Source organism: Calypte anna, chromosome 1 (assembly GCF_003957555.1).
Source record: "Calypte anna isolate BGI_N300 chromosome 1, bCalAnn1_v1.p, whole genome shotgun sequence".
In the NCBI taxonomy this organism is placed as follows: domain Eukaryota; kingdom Metazoa; phylum Chordata; class Aves; order Apodiformes; family Trochilidae; genus Calypte; species Calypte anna.
Window position 1 is genome coordinate 66,114,655 of NC_044244.1, and position 15,650 is coordinate 66,130,304.

The 15,650-nt window shown below is 41.2% G+C and overlaps 1 protein-coding gene across 3 annotated transcripts in view; it reads right to left on the reverse strand.

The window, feature by feature from the left end:
• The window catches only part of RAB3IP (RAB3A interacting protein), a 33,016-nt gene extending 25,415 nt beyond the window's left edge, over nt 1–7,601 (reverse strand). For all 3 annotated transcript variants that reach the window (XM_030467811.1, XM_030467817.1, XM_030467802.1), the window contains exon 1: nt 7,522–7,601. The gene's annotated coding sequence lies outside the window, so the exon portion shown is untranslated. The remainder of the gene's footprint in view (nt 1–7,521) is intronic.
• Between the last annotated feature and the right edge of the window lie 8,049 nt (nt 7,602–15,650).

The window sequence follows — 15,650 nt, forward strand, 5'->3', positions numbered from 1 at the left end:
CACAGAAAACACAGGAAATTTCAGGAATGGAACTCTCAAAGTAGCATATGCAGTAATAGATATTTTAGTTACATGGATACTTTTTGGTCATCATAAACTCCAAGCACACTGTTCAAAACTGGTTTGCATCTCAAGCGTTCTACTGAGTTTGAGTACGTCCATGTTAAACAAGTTGCTTTACTACATTATCACATTATCATCACATGGAAGAAATTAATTTGTTCAGACAGCAAGAATATGTTACTAGTTTTTCTCTGCTGCTAATTGCTCTCTCAAAAAACCAACCAAACAAACAAAAAACCCAAACCAAACCAACTACCTCTAAGAAACTACCCAAACAAAAGGGACCTTACATGAATAAGGAGAGGTGGTTTGTGGTTTGTTTTTCTTCAGTTTTATTTTGAACTACCAGCTGCACAAACTTGATTTACGCAGAACCAAACACAGATTCATGCTTTGGAGATTTTCTACAACAATGGAGAGATGAACAGCTTATTTTTAAGTTTAACTTATACTTGTTTGTTTTCCCTATCATTCTTCTTTACAATTCTAAATATTTTCATCACATGCTCTACCTCACATAAAACCTGTTGAGTCAACAAATTGAAATGGAAGGACTGACAAAGCTACAGGACAGTTCTTCAAGATTGAATTTTAAAAAAAAATGTTTTCAGCTCTACAGTGCAACCACATCAGGCCATTTTTTTACATTTAATAAAAGTAAGATAAAGCCGTATCAAAAATACAACATTGCAGAAACAGCCCTTTTAATTTCACCAGACCCCCTGAAAAATATCCATCTTGCCAGTCTCCAATTCAGGCTCACATCTACACAAACATATTAACTGTCATTATTACTCTCCTTTTTTGACCACCAAGCAAGCCATTCCCACTGGCAATGCCACCAAGATGTCTCTTCACATTTCTGACTTCTGGGATTGCAGCCTTCACCACTAACAGAAGATGCAGGGAGGTGCAAGCTTCTAAATGGGGATGTAGAAAAGATGCCTGGATACCTTGCCTATTCTATGCCTACTGCAACTAGGAAAGTGAACCAAAAAATGTGCAACAGAAGCAAAGATTGAGAACATATCTGAGAGCAAAAAGGGAACTCTTCGGCTACATCTTCCCTTCTGTTGACTAGTTTCCATTTCAAATTTAAGTCCATAGTTCAAAGAAAAAAATCACAATCTGGCCTTGAAGTTCAATACTGGTAACATAGTATTTCACATCACCAGTACCACTGGTTATTTTTAGCTGTACACCCCTGAAATTTTCTATGAAAGTTTGCTGTTCCAAGCTGATTTAAAACAAACAAACTGCTATTTAGCCACTTCCACAGAGCAAAGAAGAAAAAAAAAAGTGCATTAAGTAAGTCATAGGCTCAAAGATGCATCATTCCTTATCTTTGAGAATTTAGACCAACAGCTATGTTATGAATGCAGAAAGTCACTCTGGCTCACAGAGAGAGAAGTTGTTAGCAGCCTGCTTATTATCTTCCAAATGTTCAAATGCATTTATAGCACATGACCATCACATGTATCTACGATGCCTCAAAAAATAAAAAAAACCCTATCCTCTTTACATGCTCCTATTCATATGAAAAATGTTCACTTAACTCCTTTCTTACAACTTTTTCACTTAATGTGCCTATATCCTGCAGTATTTTTAATTTATTTTTTTTTTAAAAAGACAATTATGGAATGACAATCACTCTGCTTACACATTAAACATCAATCTTAGCCTAAACAGACAATTTATGTATAGCTGCTGTGTAAATTTCATAGAATTGGCTGGGTTGGAAGGGACCTCAGAGATCATCGAGTCCAAGGTTCTGCCCCTGTACTCAGCCCTGGTGAGGCCACACCTCGAGTACTGTGTCCAGTTCTGGGCCCCTCAGTTCAGGAAGGAGATTGAGGTGCTGGAGCAGGTCCAGAGAAGAGCAAGGAGGCTGTGAAGGGATCCAGCACAAGTCCTGTGAGGAAGGGCGGAGGGAGCTGGGGCTGTTCAGCCTGGAGAAGAGGAGGCTCAGGGGAGACCTCATCACTCTCTACAACTCCCTGGAAGGAGGGGGTAGCCAGGTGGGGGTTGGTCTCTTTTCCCAGAAGACTTTCAACAAGACAAGAGGGCACGGTCTTAAGTTGTGCCAGGGGAGGTTTAGGTTGGATATTAGAAAGAATTTCTTTACAGAGAGAGTGATCAGGCATTGGAATGGGCTGCCCAGGGAAGTAGTGGATTCTCCGTCCCTGGAGATATTTAAAAAGAGACTGGATGTGGCACTCAGTACCATGAAAACTTATGAGTAAATAAATCCACGTATGCCTTCTCAGTCATTGAACAAAAAGTTCTTTCTGATACAGTGGGTAAAAAAGTTATACAAACTATTCCTGGATGAGCTTAAAATAAAGTCCCTCAGCTAAACTTTTCTCATAGACTGTCAAATGGGCACTTGTAAGCATACCATCTGTGTAAAATACCTCCAATTCAAAACTTTTATCTTTCCTAGGGTTACTTCTCACTTAGGAGTGAGCAAGCAGAAAATGTGTACACCACCCATACAAAGAGGACAACAAAGAAGCCCATGTTAAACCTATCAGTTTCAAGACTCACCAACACTATTACCAACACCATGGTTATTAAGGCATCAGCTGAACACAAGTTTTGCATTAATGAAACCAAGCAAGTGTGCAAAAAACCTACATGGTTCTAAAAATAAAAGGTCTCTTTGAGGAAAGAACTCCTTAAAGTAATAGTAAACAAAATGAAGTGAAAAACCCACATTTATTGCAGTGTTATTAAAGATTACCAGCTAGGTTAAAGGTTTGGGAAGGCTCATATTAGTAACTACAGCAGCAATGGACAGCCTTGGTGTGAAGGAACATGGAATGTATGGTAAGCAGACAGCTCTACTAGAAATCAAGCTGACTATGTGTAAAAAAACATGGTGTTGACAGATCACTCTTTAGTAGTAATTCTGCTACTGTGAACAAAAGCTGATATTCTGACATTCCAGGGCAGCACACTTATTAAACAAAATAATTAATTTTCTTAATATACTTTCTACCACATCAATACATAGTGAAAGCTTGGAATGGCATCTGTGCCTACCAAATACATAATTATTTTTGTCTTAGTTGATAGCATGGAATTTGGATGACATACAAATTTCAAGTACTGTAATAAACTAGGATGCAACAACAAAATAGATTGATTTACCTATATTTTCATGTGGAAATAATGCAAACTTAGTGGAAGCTGTAAAAATGACACAGCTTTTTATTTATGTCTCCACTGTCACACTTGCACTGCTAACTACCCACATAACTTCAAGACAAAACAATGCTCAAATCTTGTTATCTAATATTAAATAAAAGCATACTAGGAAATCAGTTTAACAGCAGCTAGCTTAACAGGTTTCTGTAATTTCTAAAAGGAATCAAGAACTGTGAACACTTCAACAGCACACAAATCAAAGTGACAAACGTAATTTTCCGACTGCTCCTCTAAGAGGGGTCCAGCTACTTGCCTGAATCAAAGGAGTCAATAAATACTAAAACGCTCCCTGAAAAGTTGTTTATTTTCTTTGGAAAAAAAAAAAAAAGTATTGCTGAAAACCACCTACTATAAATTGTGAAGTGTGTCTTTCACAGATTGCTTTGAGGTAAAAGACAGGTTGAAGATGAGAATTCTGAATAACCTCCTAATAGTTATAGTCCATCTAAAAACAATGCCAGCACCAGACATTTCACACATCAAATATCTCACTTTTATCTTAAATAGTAAAGAGCACTACCACAATACAACAGTTACCTGCTCAAGTTTAAAAAATAAATAAATAACACAAGGAAGAAGTTACCATTTCTAAATAGGTTGATGAAAAGTAAATTCTAGCTGGCATTTAACAAAAAAGGAATCGTTAGCTATAGTGCTTTAATCTTCACACAGCAGGTCCTCAAAATGTAATAAAATCTCAAGGACTCACTTTATTAGACTCCAACTTGTGCTTCAGTTAGTTGGGAATGAGCTAGGAAAGTGGATTTTTTTTGTAGCAGTTCTTGTAAAGGAGTTGTACTAGTCCACCACTGCACCTGCATTATTCTCAGTAGGTTGAAATAAATATTTGGCATTATACAGTCTGGAATGTAACATATTTTAATCTCTTAAGAACTCAGTAGGGTATTAAAGCAGTGAACTAATAAATATCTTTTAACACAGTCCAATTAAGCACTGCTACTCCATACTGATACCTACCAAACTGCAAGCAGGCAGTTTGAAAAGCAAAACTGTTTTTAAGAGTATGTGGACAGTATTTAAAGTTCAGAAAAAATTCAGTTACACCTTAGTATGAGCAACTTATCAGATGCTGGCATGGGACAAATACATTTGCTGTTTATTTTTGGTTTTTCTTCCTGAACGGTTTTATATATAAGCTTAGCCACAGAACTCAAGCAAGTTTAAATACTGTTACCAATGCTAGTTCATTGCACACAGTTTAAAATTTTGGACAGGAATTCCCTTAAGTTTAAAAAAAAACAAAACAAAACAAAACACAAACCACAAGAAAACAAACAAAAAAAAAACCAATTCCCACCTTTACAGTTCTGCAATTATGATAAAACTCTACCTCAGGAGCCCAAGTACCCTATAAATTTATCCTGGAACAGTAAGAGAACAGAAAACATATTCCAGAATACTGCATATTCTACTTTTATTTCCAAGTGACCTTGCACTACATGTTTACTAGCAGTAAGTATGTTAGAAAAGAAGGTAAATACAAGGTAAATTTCAAGTTAGGCAAGCCTACAGAATTTAGGAGCTAGTAAACCCACACTTGTTCAACATGAGAATATTTTTCCATTTCATTCCCAGTACTGCTGTCACATAATGCTACAATCTGGGTATTTTTCTATTCTCTATGCTCCTGTTAGGCACTCAAAACATTATTTCACACTGTTTTAGAGAAACTTTTAGTATGTTTAATAGCAAGACTCTGTAAGTAAGAACTTGTTTTGCTGAAATGATGATTTAAAAAAATCTGTTTTGAGAACTTTATTACAGGGACATTTTAAACTAGAAAAATACAGGTGCAGACAGCAATTCTCTCTTTTACAGAAGCAAGCACCGCACAAAATTCAATGACCTATATTTATGAACTGCTTGTGAAACCTATAAATAAACATGGTTTAGAGTCTGGTAGATAGTACACCTCTTACTAGAGAGTAAAATCAGCGCTTTGCAAGGTAGAGTGCTGCAAACTTTTATTGTAAATTAACATTTGAAGCATGCTGTTCAGTTCAGAAAGACTGTTTAAACTAGATTAATTTAACTGTAAATAGAATTCTCTTTGCATATGCTGTTCTGTCTTATCTTGGAAAACACTTCACAACCCCATCTCAGGTTTAAAACTTGACCACAGCAACTATGACTTGCAGTGTCATTCTTGGCAACACTTGGACATAGACTCACTTTTTGTTCACACTGAAAATATTTAATTAGTAAACTTAAGTAAAAATTATCACCATTTTTATGCTACATAAAGCTTTGTAAGTTGTTCCTGCAAATTTGTTTAAAGAAAAGTTTTCTTCATTTTTGGAAAAAAATTATTAGGATATTCTTAAGCATAACCAAAATCTCTAATACAAGTTTCAGTAGTTACATTAGACAGGATTTTAAAAGACAAAAAAGAGGCTCTTAAAACTAGAAATCCAAAGTACATGTTTCTTGTCTGGGAAAATCCATAAACTTAAAAGGATCAGAGAGACCAGCTCACTTGGCATTTTACAAGAATTCCAAAGCAAATCAATAAAAGTTATGAACACAGCTGCTGTCTAGAATCAAAAGGCTTATTGTAATTGTTTTCCTACAGAAAGAAAAAACCCCTTTTAAATATACTGTAACAAAACAGATATTTCAGTCACAACTGTGAGATGCCCTCCCATTTGTTATTTATTAAAAGCATAATGAGAATGGTAAATTATTTATCCTTCTTTGCTCACTAGGTAACGTTAACCAAGCACAGCAGATGAATGGCTGCCAAGACACAAATACAGAAGGCCTGACTTTAACCCTTCCCAGAACTTTGTAAACAGATCTATAATAAAAAGAACAATAAAAATATTAAAGCAACAAGACTTCAGGTTTTGCCTGAAGTCCTTTTAGGAAGGACTATAAATATCTGAACAGATGGTAGCTGCCAATAGATGTTTCTAGACTGAATAACCTTACATCTGCTTCAAAAGAAAAGCTGTCGATTTCACAGTTAACACGAGTCTGAGGAAGAGCAATTATTTTAGGTGTCTAGATCACCGTTTTTCAGCCTTCCTAAGAAGATGTTTACAAATTAACACAGAGAACAAATCAAACAATATAAAGCTTAGTACGCTATCTGCAAACGGAACAGACAACCATCTCAAACCCATGAAAACACTGTTGCTCTATGTCAGCAAGAAGAGCCTTACGGGTATCGTTACGAGCTTTGGCCCCTCGGTGTTCCAGAGCCGAGCCGACTGTCGGGGAACCAGGCACTCAGGCAGCACCAATTTCTGCACAGCTCATCACTAGCCATTGACTTGTGCCCAAAAACCTTTTCTGAGCCTCACTCTCCAAGGTAACTCTTTCAGGAAATTAAGGTTAGCTGAAATCCCTGCTACTTAACTCCTAGAGTTTAGAGGACTACTTATCGGCGACGAGGTATTAACCTCAATATTGCTCGAAGGCCTTAAAACGACCAGGAAGACTACAGGGGAGAGCAGCTCCACAGTCCCACAAAGCAGCATCCTTCGGACTCAGCTCCTGGCACCCTTCGACACCGCCGCCCCGGACCCCTCTGGAGATGGGGCAAATTCTGGACCCACCGAGCGGCCCTGCCCGCCTCTGCCCCGTCGCCTCTCTGGGCCACGAGGTTTGTGAAAGGAATTCAGCACCAGTCTGGCCTTCTATCGCATCCCCCCCACCCCTCTCCTCATTTCATCCATCCCTGCCCGGACGCCCTTGCCCACCGGCCCTACGACGACTCGGGAGGGCCACGGCCGTTCCCTCGCAGGCAGCCCCGAGGATAGGACGGCTGCTCCCAGCTCTTTGTCCGCCGCCGGCTCTCCAGAGACAGGTGCTCCCGACGCTTTCTGGGGTGACTCCCAAGAACTACTTTTTGCCTTTGAGAGACTGGATTCGGGACCAAGCGTATCCCCGCCGCCGGCTGCCCCCTCCGCACCCACGCAATCCCTGAAGGAGCTGGGGCGCCCTCCCGTCCTGCCGCAACCCGGGCCACCACCTGCCCCCTCGCTCTTTCGGGGGCCGGGGGGAGAACCCCAGCCCGGGCTCTTGCAGCCGGGACGGCACCCCCTACCACAAGCTCCAGATAGGGGCAGCCCTTATAGGCGACGCCGGCTCCGCCCGCCCGGGCACGGGGCTCCCGGCAGCGGGACGCCGGACAGGTGCGGCAGCGCTAACGGAGATCCGCAGCCCGGCACGAACGGCGGCGGCCGCCCTCTTCCCGACAGCGGGGCCGGGGCTGCCACGTACCTGCCGAGCCCAGCAACTGCGTCCGCCGCACCGCGTCCCTTCCTTCGGCCAAGCTGGAGGGAAACCGGGTAGGGGGGGCGGGAGGCGGAGCGCTGGGGCAGCTGCCGCGCATGCGCTCCACGGACGCAGGGTGCGCCGAGGGGGTGGGGGCGCCGGGCTTGAGGCACCCTCGCCCCCTTGCGGCTATGGGGGTAACGCCCGGGGGCAGCGCGCCTCGGGAGCACGAATGGCGCCGGGCGTCTGGGGCTGGGTGCGGGCTGTGCGCCTCAGGATCCGAGGTGCAAGACCGGACAGAGCAGCCCAGGAGTGGGGGCTGGGGTTCGCTGCTTGCCCTCAGCTGCCACTAATCCAAAATGCTTCCGAGGGACAGTGAGGGACGCTTTTCCCTCCTGCGGCTGGTAGTCAGCCAAGCTGCCAACAGGCGGTCAGTCAGGCTTCCAGGGGAGGGAAAGGCGGCGAGGCTGAGGCTGAGGGAAAGCAGGAGTATTGCAAAGCCGAGTTAGGTTGTTCAGGGACAGCCTCCATCCCGCCTCTATAATCAGCACCAGGACGGCCCGTGGAGAATGCTCTGACCACAAAATGCTGTTAAGAGCATTTCCAGTATCTGGAAAGGACCTATAAGAAAGCTGGGAAGAGACATTAATTTATAAGAGCTTGTAACAAGAGGACAACATGTAATGATTTTAAACTGAAAGAGAAAGAGATTTAGGAGAGACATTAGGAAGAAATTCTTCAGTGTGAGGGTGGTGAGGCACTGGCTTGTGTTGCCCAGAGGAGCTGTGGATACCCCCCCACTGGAAGTGTTCCAGGCCAGGCTGGATGGGTCTCTGAGGAACCTGGTCTGGTGGATGGTGTGCCGGCCCATGCAGGGGGGTTGGAATTAGACCATCTTTAAGGTCCCTTCCAACCCAAACAATTCTCTGATTCCTGAGGGCCTGTCTGGAAAGGTACAGAAGACTCATGGCTGAACGAGGACAGGTCACGAGGTCTGGATGTCAGGAGAGGGAAGGCTGCAAACGCTCGGTTTGAAGAGAGATCAGCTGATATTTCTGTGTCTTCACTCATCACCTGGGAGAGAGAATTAAAACATAGCTTTCTGTTCAAGGGCATATGAGGACAGGGCTGTTAAAGTCTGAATGTTTTGTTTCCATGAAAAAACACAAAGAAGGTAATAATTCTGTATTTAATGGTGGATGGTAACAAAGGCTCAAGATTACATTGAGAGCATGAAACTCATGTCAGATCATTATCCAGTGATTTTTACTCTTGGGGCATGCACTGCCCCAAATCAGGTGCTGAGCCTGCCTAATGTGTATATTAATTAAAGACTGAACTGTGAATTATAGATCCAAGACTTGTGAAATAAGGCCACACATAGAGCTAAAATAGGTCTCACCTGCTGAAAAGATTTTTCCAGCTCTACTAGTCTGTCTGATGAAGAGATAGTATTACAAGCTCTCATCTTGGCTTGCCTGTGTCATTAAGCCGTCATTACTACCACCCTAACACAAGCAGGGTAGTTCAAGAAATTTTATAGCTTTTCAGAGGTTAACATGCAGACCTTGCTTTTTTTTTCTTTTGAAGCCCTTATCTGTACTGTTTTGTGTTTTCTGGGCCTTTAAAAGCAGTAGGCAAAATGTTGCAGAGCTACTACAAACAAGACTCCGTCTTATCACTGGTCAAAAAATATTGCCAAAAAATATTCTTGAAATGACAGCAGCCTTGGCTGGAGGCTGTACTTTCCTCATTGTTAGTGCAGCTGAACTGAACCATGTGCTGCAATGGTGGGGAACTTTAGCAAAACACTAATGTAAACAAGATCTTGTCCCATTCATCAGTCAAGGAATCTAGGCCACATTCCAGTCAATAATTGAAACGTTAATTATCTGTACAGCTTTCCACTGAATGTGAAAGAATCCTGTTTGGCCAGTCCTGCACAGTATAGCAGCAGGCAAATAGTGTTCTCTGTGACACATTCACCTTAGCATCCACAAGCAAGAAGTTCACTGAGGGCAAATAAATATGACAAAGAGGATAAAAAAAAAAAAAAAAGTATCAACACCATTCGTTGTAGCGTAAATATATTACCTATAAATGGTAATATCTTCTAAATTCCTTTTCAGTGCATATATCTACTGACTGCAAGGGGACAAAGGCAGCAAAAGTGGCTACAGAAAATAATAATCTACAGCTTTTCTAGAAGACATCTGAAAGACAAGAAGCCAAGCAGGACAAGACGTGGAACATTCAAATAGCAATATAATTTGAAGATTTTTGTGAAAAGCCTCATAGATCAGAGATGTTCAGTTTGAAGGCTTCAACCTTTGAAATTATTTGATTTGCTAATATTGCCTATTGCCATGCCATAGAACCCAGTGCTCTCAGAATACAGGTTTGCCAAATTAGATGTATCACACATCTCATTAAAAACATGATTACAAAAGAGACAAGTGGAATCAGAAGTCATAAACAATGTATTAAAACATAGTAAACTGACAGGAGTCTATAATTAGGATCTGTAATCTTATAGTTCTTAATCCTGTACAATGACTGTACTTGGCATGACAATCTGGTGCCTTAACCGGATTAGACATCTTGCATTTCAAGAAATAAAAGCAATATGGTTCCAAAGACACTTGCCTGTGCTAGAATTAATCACCAACAGATTTTTTTCTGTAAAAGTATTCCTGTATTTCACTGTACGTAGTACTTTAAAGTCAGGCATCAAGAAAACACAGAAAATATAACTTCCATATTTAAAATTAAAAATTAAAGCAATACGGATTAAATCCAGAGACATAAATATAAGATGTAAGCATTTTTAAAAAATCTATTTTAAAGTACTTTTATCCAACTCTTGGCTTCTTCTTGAGCTGCACACCAGAGTAGGGGCACTCCTTTGTGCACCATGAGCTAGGAGTGAACCAAGGTAAACAAACACAGTGTAGGGCTTATATTGCAATATCTTTCCAGGATGTTTAGGCTTTTTTAAAGTGAAAAGTTGAGGAGAGCAGAGGGAGAGGGTCTGTTGCAGTTCAGGTGGAAATGATTGGACTTGTCATTAGAAAAAGGGAAGGCTGGTCTTTTGTCTCTGTTGGTTCACTCAACTCACTATTCTTTTTCCTGGATGTTACTTTCCCTTTTTATAGTTTTCCCCCTCACCCCCTTCCTTAATCAGTGTCTGCAAAATAAACAAATAACGCTTTGAGGAAATGTTTAGCATTTAAGCATGCAAGAGAGGAAAGACAGAACTAGCTTTGATCCAGGACTGGCAGGACCACCTGGGTCATGGTGCAAAGTCCTAGGTTTTATATATTTCATATGTGTATCAAGAAATAGCAGTAAGTATTATTACTTTTTCTTTTTTCTTTTTTTTTTTTTCAGCTAAAGCCAGCCAAATAAGAAAAGGAACTCATGTGAATTGTTCCCTTTGCACAAAGAAATTGATAATGGTCAGCCATCCTGATGTAATCCCTTTTTATGAACAAATGCTAGTAATTCCAGTCTTACAAATGCATCAACAACAAACAAGCCATTGAGTTCAGATAATGAAGGGTATAGTTGTATAGTTTTGCCCATCAATTAGTGGCAGCATGATTTAATCACGCCTCTAACAGTGTTGTATATGGAAAATTGCATCACAGCTTTATATCTGTTCTAACTAACTGCACTGTGTTACTGTCTTAAAATCATGCAGTAATCTGGATCTCCATTCTTACAAATGATTTTTTGTATACACACATCATAGTCTATAGATACAAAGAATTTCTTCACAGCTTAAGCAGCACTCCTTGTAATTACTAAATGGGAGAAACAGAATGGTTTGGTTGTATTTTCATGTGTATTGTCCATTTTTATGTACGATGATGATTATTATTAATATATTTTCCTACAAGGAACAAGAATTATCGTTTGCTGCTCTCGAAGATGAAACACTGCCCCACTGAAAACTTAGCTCCTTAATCCATAACAAACATGAGTTTACAGTGTTTCAAGTGATGCCTCAAAAAACCTTTAATGAGAACATAAACATGCCTGTTGTACAACTGAAGATGTAGTATTAACTCTAATACAAATAAATGCTGTTGTTATTCTTATAAAAGAAACTTTCCAATGTGAGAAAAGGTCCCTTTTTCCCAAATCTGACTTGAGAAGTGCAGGAGACTGTAACAGACATTATAAAGCAAAGACTATTTATCAACCATCAATATTCTGTAATGGTGACTTTGTAGTACGAAGTTCTCTTCACATAATTTCTTCATTAAAAAAGAAGAGAAATTAGATGTCTGCAGGATCCCACACGTACAAAAAGATGATTATGTGCAAATGGTTGTGCCATCATTTACATCTTTAGGCAAGCAAAGAAATTATCTAATATTGAATGCTTGGCATTGTGCAAGAAGTTTTGAAACCCTGGTCATCTTGGGAAGCAGGATGCCATTGACTGAAGAAGAGTAAAATCTTTCCTTTTGCAATTTCCTTTTTGACCAATTAGCATTCGCTTAAGCTGAAGCTGCATTATATTAACTCTATAATGTACATATTAACTAACTCACCCAACCCATTTCAGATGAGGTAAATCTTAAGTCAAGAGAAAGCTCTTCCAGTCAATGCAGGCACAGGCTTTTGAGCTTGGTTCCTGGATTGGTTGCTTTGTTGATCCCATCTTCTGTCTGACAAATCCCATGCTGTGACATCAGGTGGCTTTCATGTGCCTGTGCCTTCTGGCAATCAAAGAATTGTTGAGGCTGATCACGGTCACTCTGGTAATAATATTTGTAATACCAAAATCAGCTCCACTGCATAACAAATTATGTTTATTTCATGACAAGGAAGTTGCAAAGCAAAGTGTTTCTGAATACAATTTTACTTGGAGAATTAATCTGTCAGGGCAGCAGGCTTTATCCTGCAGAAAAATTCATTTGTAATCCTCTGAAGTATTCTACCATGTGACTTTCAGAGATAAAAGAGCCTCCTTTAAAGTGTATTTCCACAACCCACAATGTGTGATGCTAAGTACACTGGTATCTTTCACCCTAGATTAACTTTTAATTATTGCAATATCTCTCACAAAAGAGACTGTGAGATATCACAGCAGCTCTTGACACATTCATCCTATGGGCAGATGACATTTTATGTTAATTTACTCATCTGTTTAAGACAGGAATTCCAGCAGCCGTTGACATCAAGTAGAAAAATAAAGCAAAACTCAGTATTTTCTTGTCTGAAAAATCCTGACAGCAGTGTCTTTAATACTGCCCTCTTTCCAACATTTTATTCACTCCTTCTCAATAAGAAAATTCTTTCATGTTGTTCAGACCACATTTTAGCCTAGTTGTTATAGCATTTCTTTGGATATCAGCATTATATGTTGTTAATGAATCTTGACTAGCACGCAGTAAAATTAGTCTCTGTTCCTCTCTTCGAGAAGTCTTCCAGTATAAACAGTCACAAAAACCAAGACAAAAGAGGACAAGGAAGCATAAATAAATGAAATTACTTGAATTTGATAGATTTCTACCATCTATCGCACTGTGCTGTTTGTTTTTTTAAAACATCTGGGGACTGTATTAGCAGAAACCTGTGTAGATACACAACTCTTCAGATATTTTTGTCTCTGTGTGATTTACAGAATCACAGAATTACTGAAGCTGGAAAAGACCTCTGAGATCATCAAGTCCACCCCATGACCCAACACCACCACATTGGCTAGACCATGGTACTAAGTGCCACATCCAGCCTTTCCTTAAACACCTCCAGGGACTCCACCACTTCCCTGGGCAGCCCATTCCAATGCCTGATCACCCTCTCTGTGAGGAAGTGGTTCCTGATATACAACCTAAACCTCCCTAAACACAGCTTCAGGCCATTCCCTCCTGTCATTCGTGGGCTGGGAGAAGGGCCCAACCCCCACCTGGCTACAACCTCCCTTCAGGGAGTTGTAGAGAGTGATGAGGTCCCCCTTGAGTCTCCTCTACTCCAGACTGAACACCCCCAGCTCCCTCAGCCTTTCCGTATAAGACTTTCCCCATAGTCCCTTCACCAACCTCATTGCCTCTGGACCCATGCCAGCACCTCAGTATCTTTCTTGAAGTGAGAGACCCAGAACTGCACACAGTACTTGAGTGCCTCACCAGCACTGAGTACAGGGGCAGAATCCCTTCCCTGGACCTGCTGGCCACACTGTTCCTGACACAGGCCAGGATGCCATTGGCCTTCTTGGCCACCTGAGCACACTGCTGGCTCATGTTCAGCTTCCTGTCAATCCAGACTCCCAGGTCCTTTTCTGCCTGGCTGCTTTCAGCCACTCTGTGCCCAGCCTGGAACTCCCCATGGTATTGTGGCCAAAGTGTAGGACCCAGCACTCAGTCTTGCTGAACTTCAGACTGTTGGCCTTGGCCCATCAACTCAGACTGTCCAGGTCCTTCTGCAGTGTCTTCCTACCCTCTGGCAGATCGACACTCCCCCCGCAATTTACTGTCATCCACAAATTTACTAAGGGTAGACTCACCCAGGTTGTCAATAAAGATGTTGAGTAGGACTGGGCCCAGTACTGATCCCTAGGGAACACCACTGGTCACTGGACATCACCTGGATGCAGCACCATTCAGCACTGCTCTCTGGACCAGGTCATCCAGCCAGGTTTTAACCCAGCAAATGGTGTACCTGTCCAAGCCGTGGGCTCACAGCTTTTCCAGGAGCATGCTGTGGGAGACTGTCAAAGACTTCGCTAAAGTCAAGGTAGACCACATCTACAGCCTTCCCCTCATCCTCTAGGTGCGTCATTCAGTCATAGAAGCAAATGAGATTGGTCAGGCAGGACCTTTTCCTAAACCCATCTTTGCTGGGCCTGATCCCCTGGTTGTCTTCCATATGCCACTTGATGGCACTCATGGTGGTCTGCTCCATAACCTTGTCGTCACCTTGGTCAGACTGACAGGCCTATAGTTTCCCAAAACCTCATTCTAGCCCTTCTTGTGGATGGGTGTCACGCTGGCCAACCTCCAGGCATCAGGGACCTCCCTAGCCAGGATGGATGATAAATGGTGGAGAGTGGCTTAGCCAGTTCTTCCACCAGCTCCCTCAGCACCCTAGGATGAATCCCATCCAGACCCACGACTTGTTCTTGGGTCATAGGCTTGATGTAAGTGGCACAGCAGATCACTAACTACTTCCTACTGGATTATAGGAGAGTTATTCTGCTCCCCATCCCTGTCTACCAACTCAGGAGCCTGGTTGCCCTAAAGATAGCCAGCCTTTTCGTTAAAGACTGAGACAAAGAATATGTTAAGTACCTCAGCCTTTTCCTTGTCTTCCATTACCATGTTCCCCCCCTCATCCAATAAGGAATGGAAGTTTTCCCTGACCCTCCTTTTGTTTTGAATGTATTTGTAAAAGCTTTTAAAATTATTTTTCATAGAGATGGCCAGATTAAGTTCTAACTAAGCTTTTGCATCTCTAATTCTTTCTACATGACTTTACAATGCCCATGAATGGTTCCTGATTCACCTGCCCCTTTTTTCCAAAGTTGATAAACTCCTTTTTTTTTTTTTCCTGAGTTCTTGCAAAAGCTCCCTGCTCAACCAGGCCACTCTTCTTCCCCACCAGCTTATTTTTTGGAGCCTTTTTTAGGGAACTACTCCTGTGCTTTCACAATTTCATTTCCTAAAGTATGAGTTGTGTGTATCCAAAGTGAATCAAGAGAACATGAATACAAAATACACCATTAGCAGCAATCATTAGTAGAGCTGCATATACAGAGAAAATTCTGAAAGCTATTTTTATAGATGAGACCAAAATTTTTTGTCTCCCACTTGTAAAATAAAAGAACCTCTTCTGCCTATTTGTGATGATGAAACAACATTTGCTAAAGGTGTCCATCAGGAAAAGGTCAGAAAAAGGACAAGAAGTGGTAAAATTATACTAATAATCACAAATGTAAAACAGTATTTTACACACTTTGCAAATCCATTATTTTTGGTAGCCTTTTAGGAACACTGTGTATAGAAACAATTTCTGCATGTTGTCTTCAGTATGACACCTGTTAAAGATAATTGCATGTGATGGCAAAGATGTAAATATCTTAACAAAATATTATGTACTTATCATGGCTTGAGGAGATCTTTGTT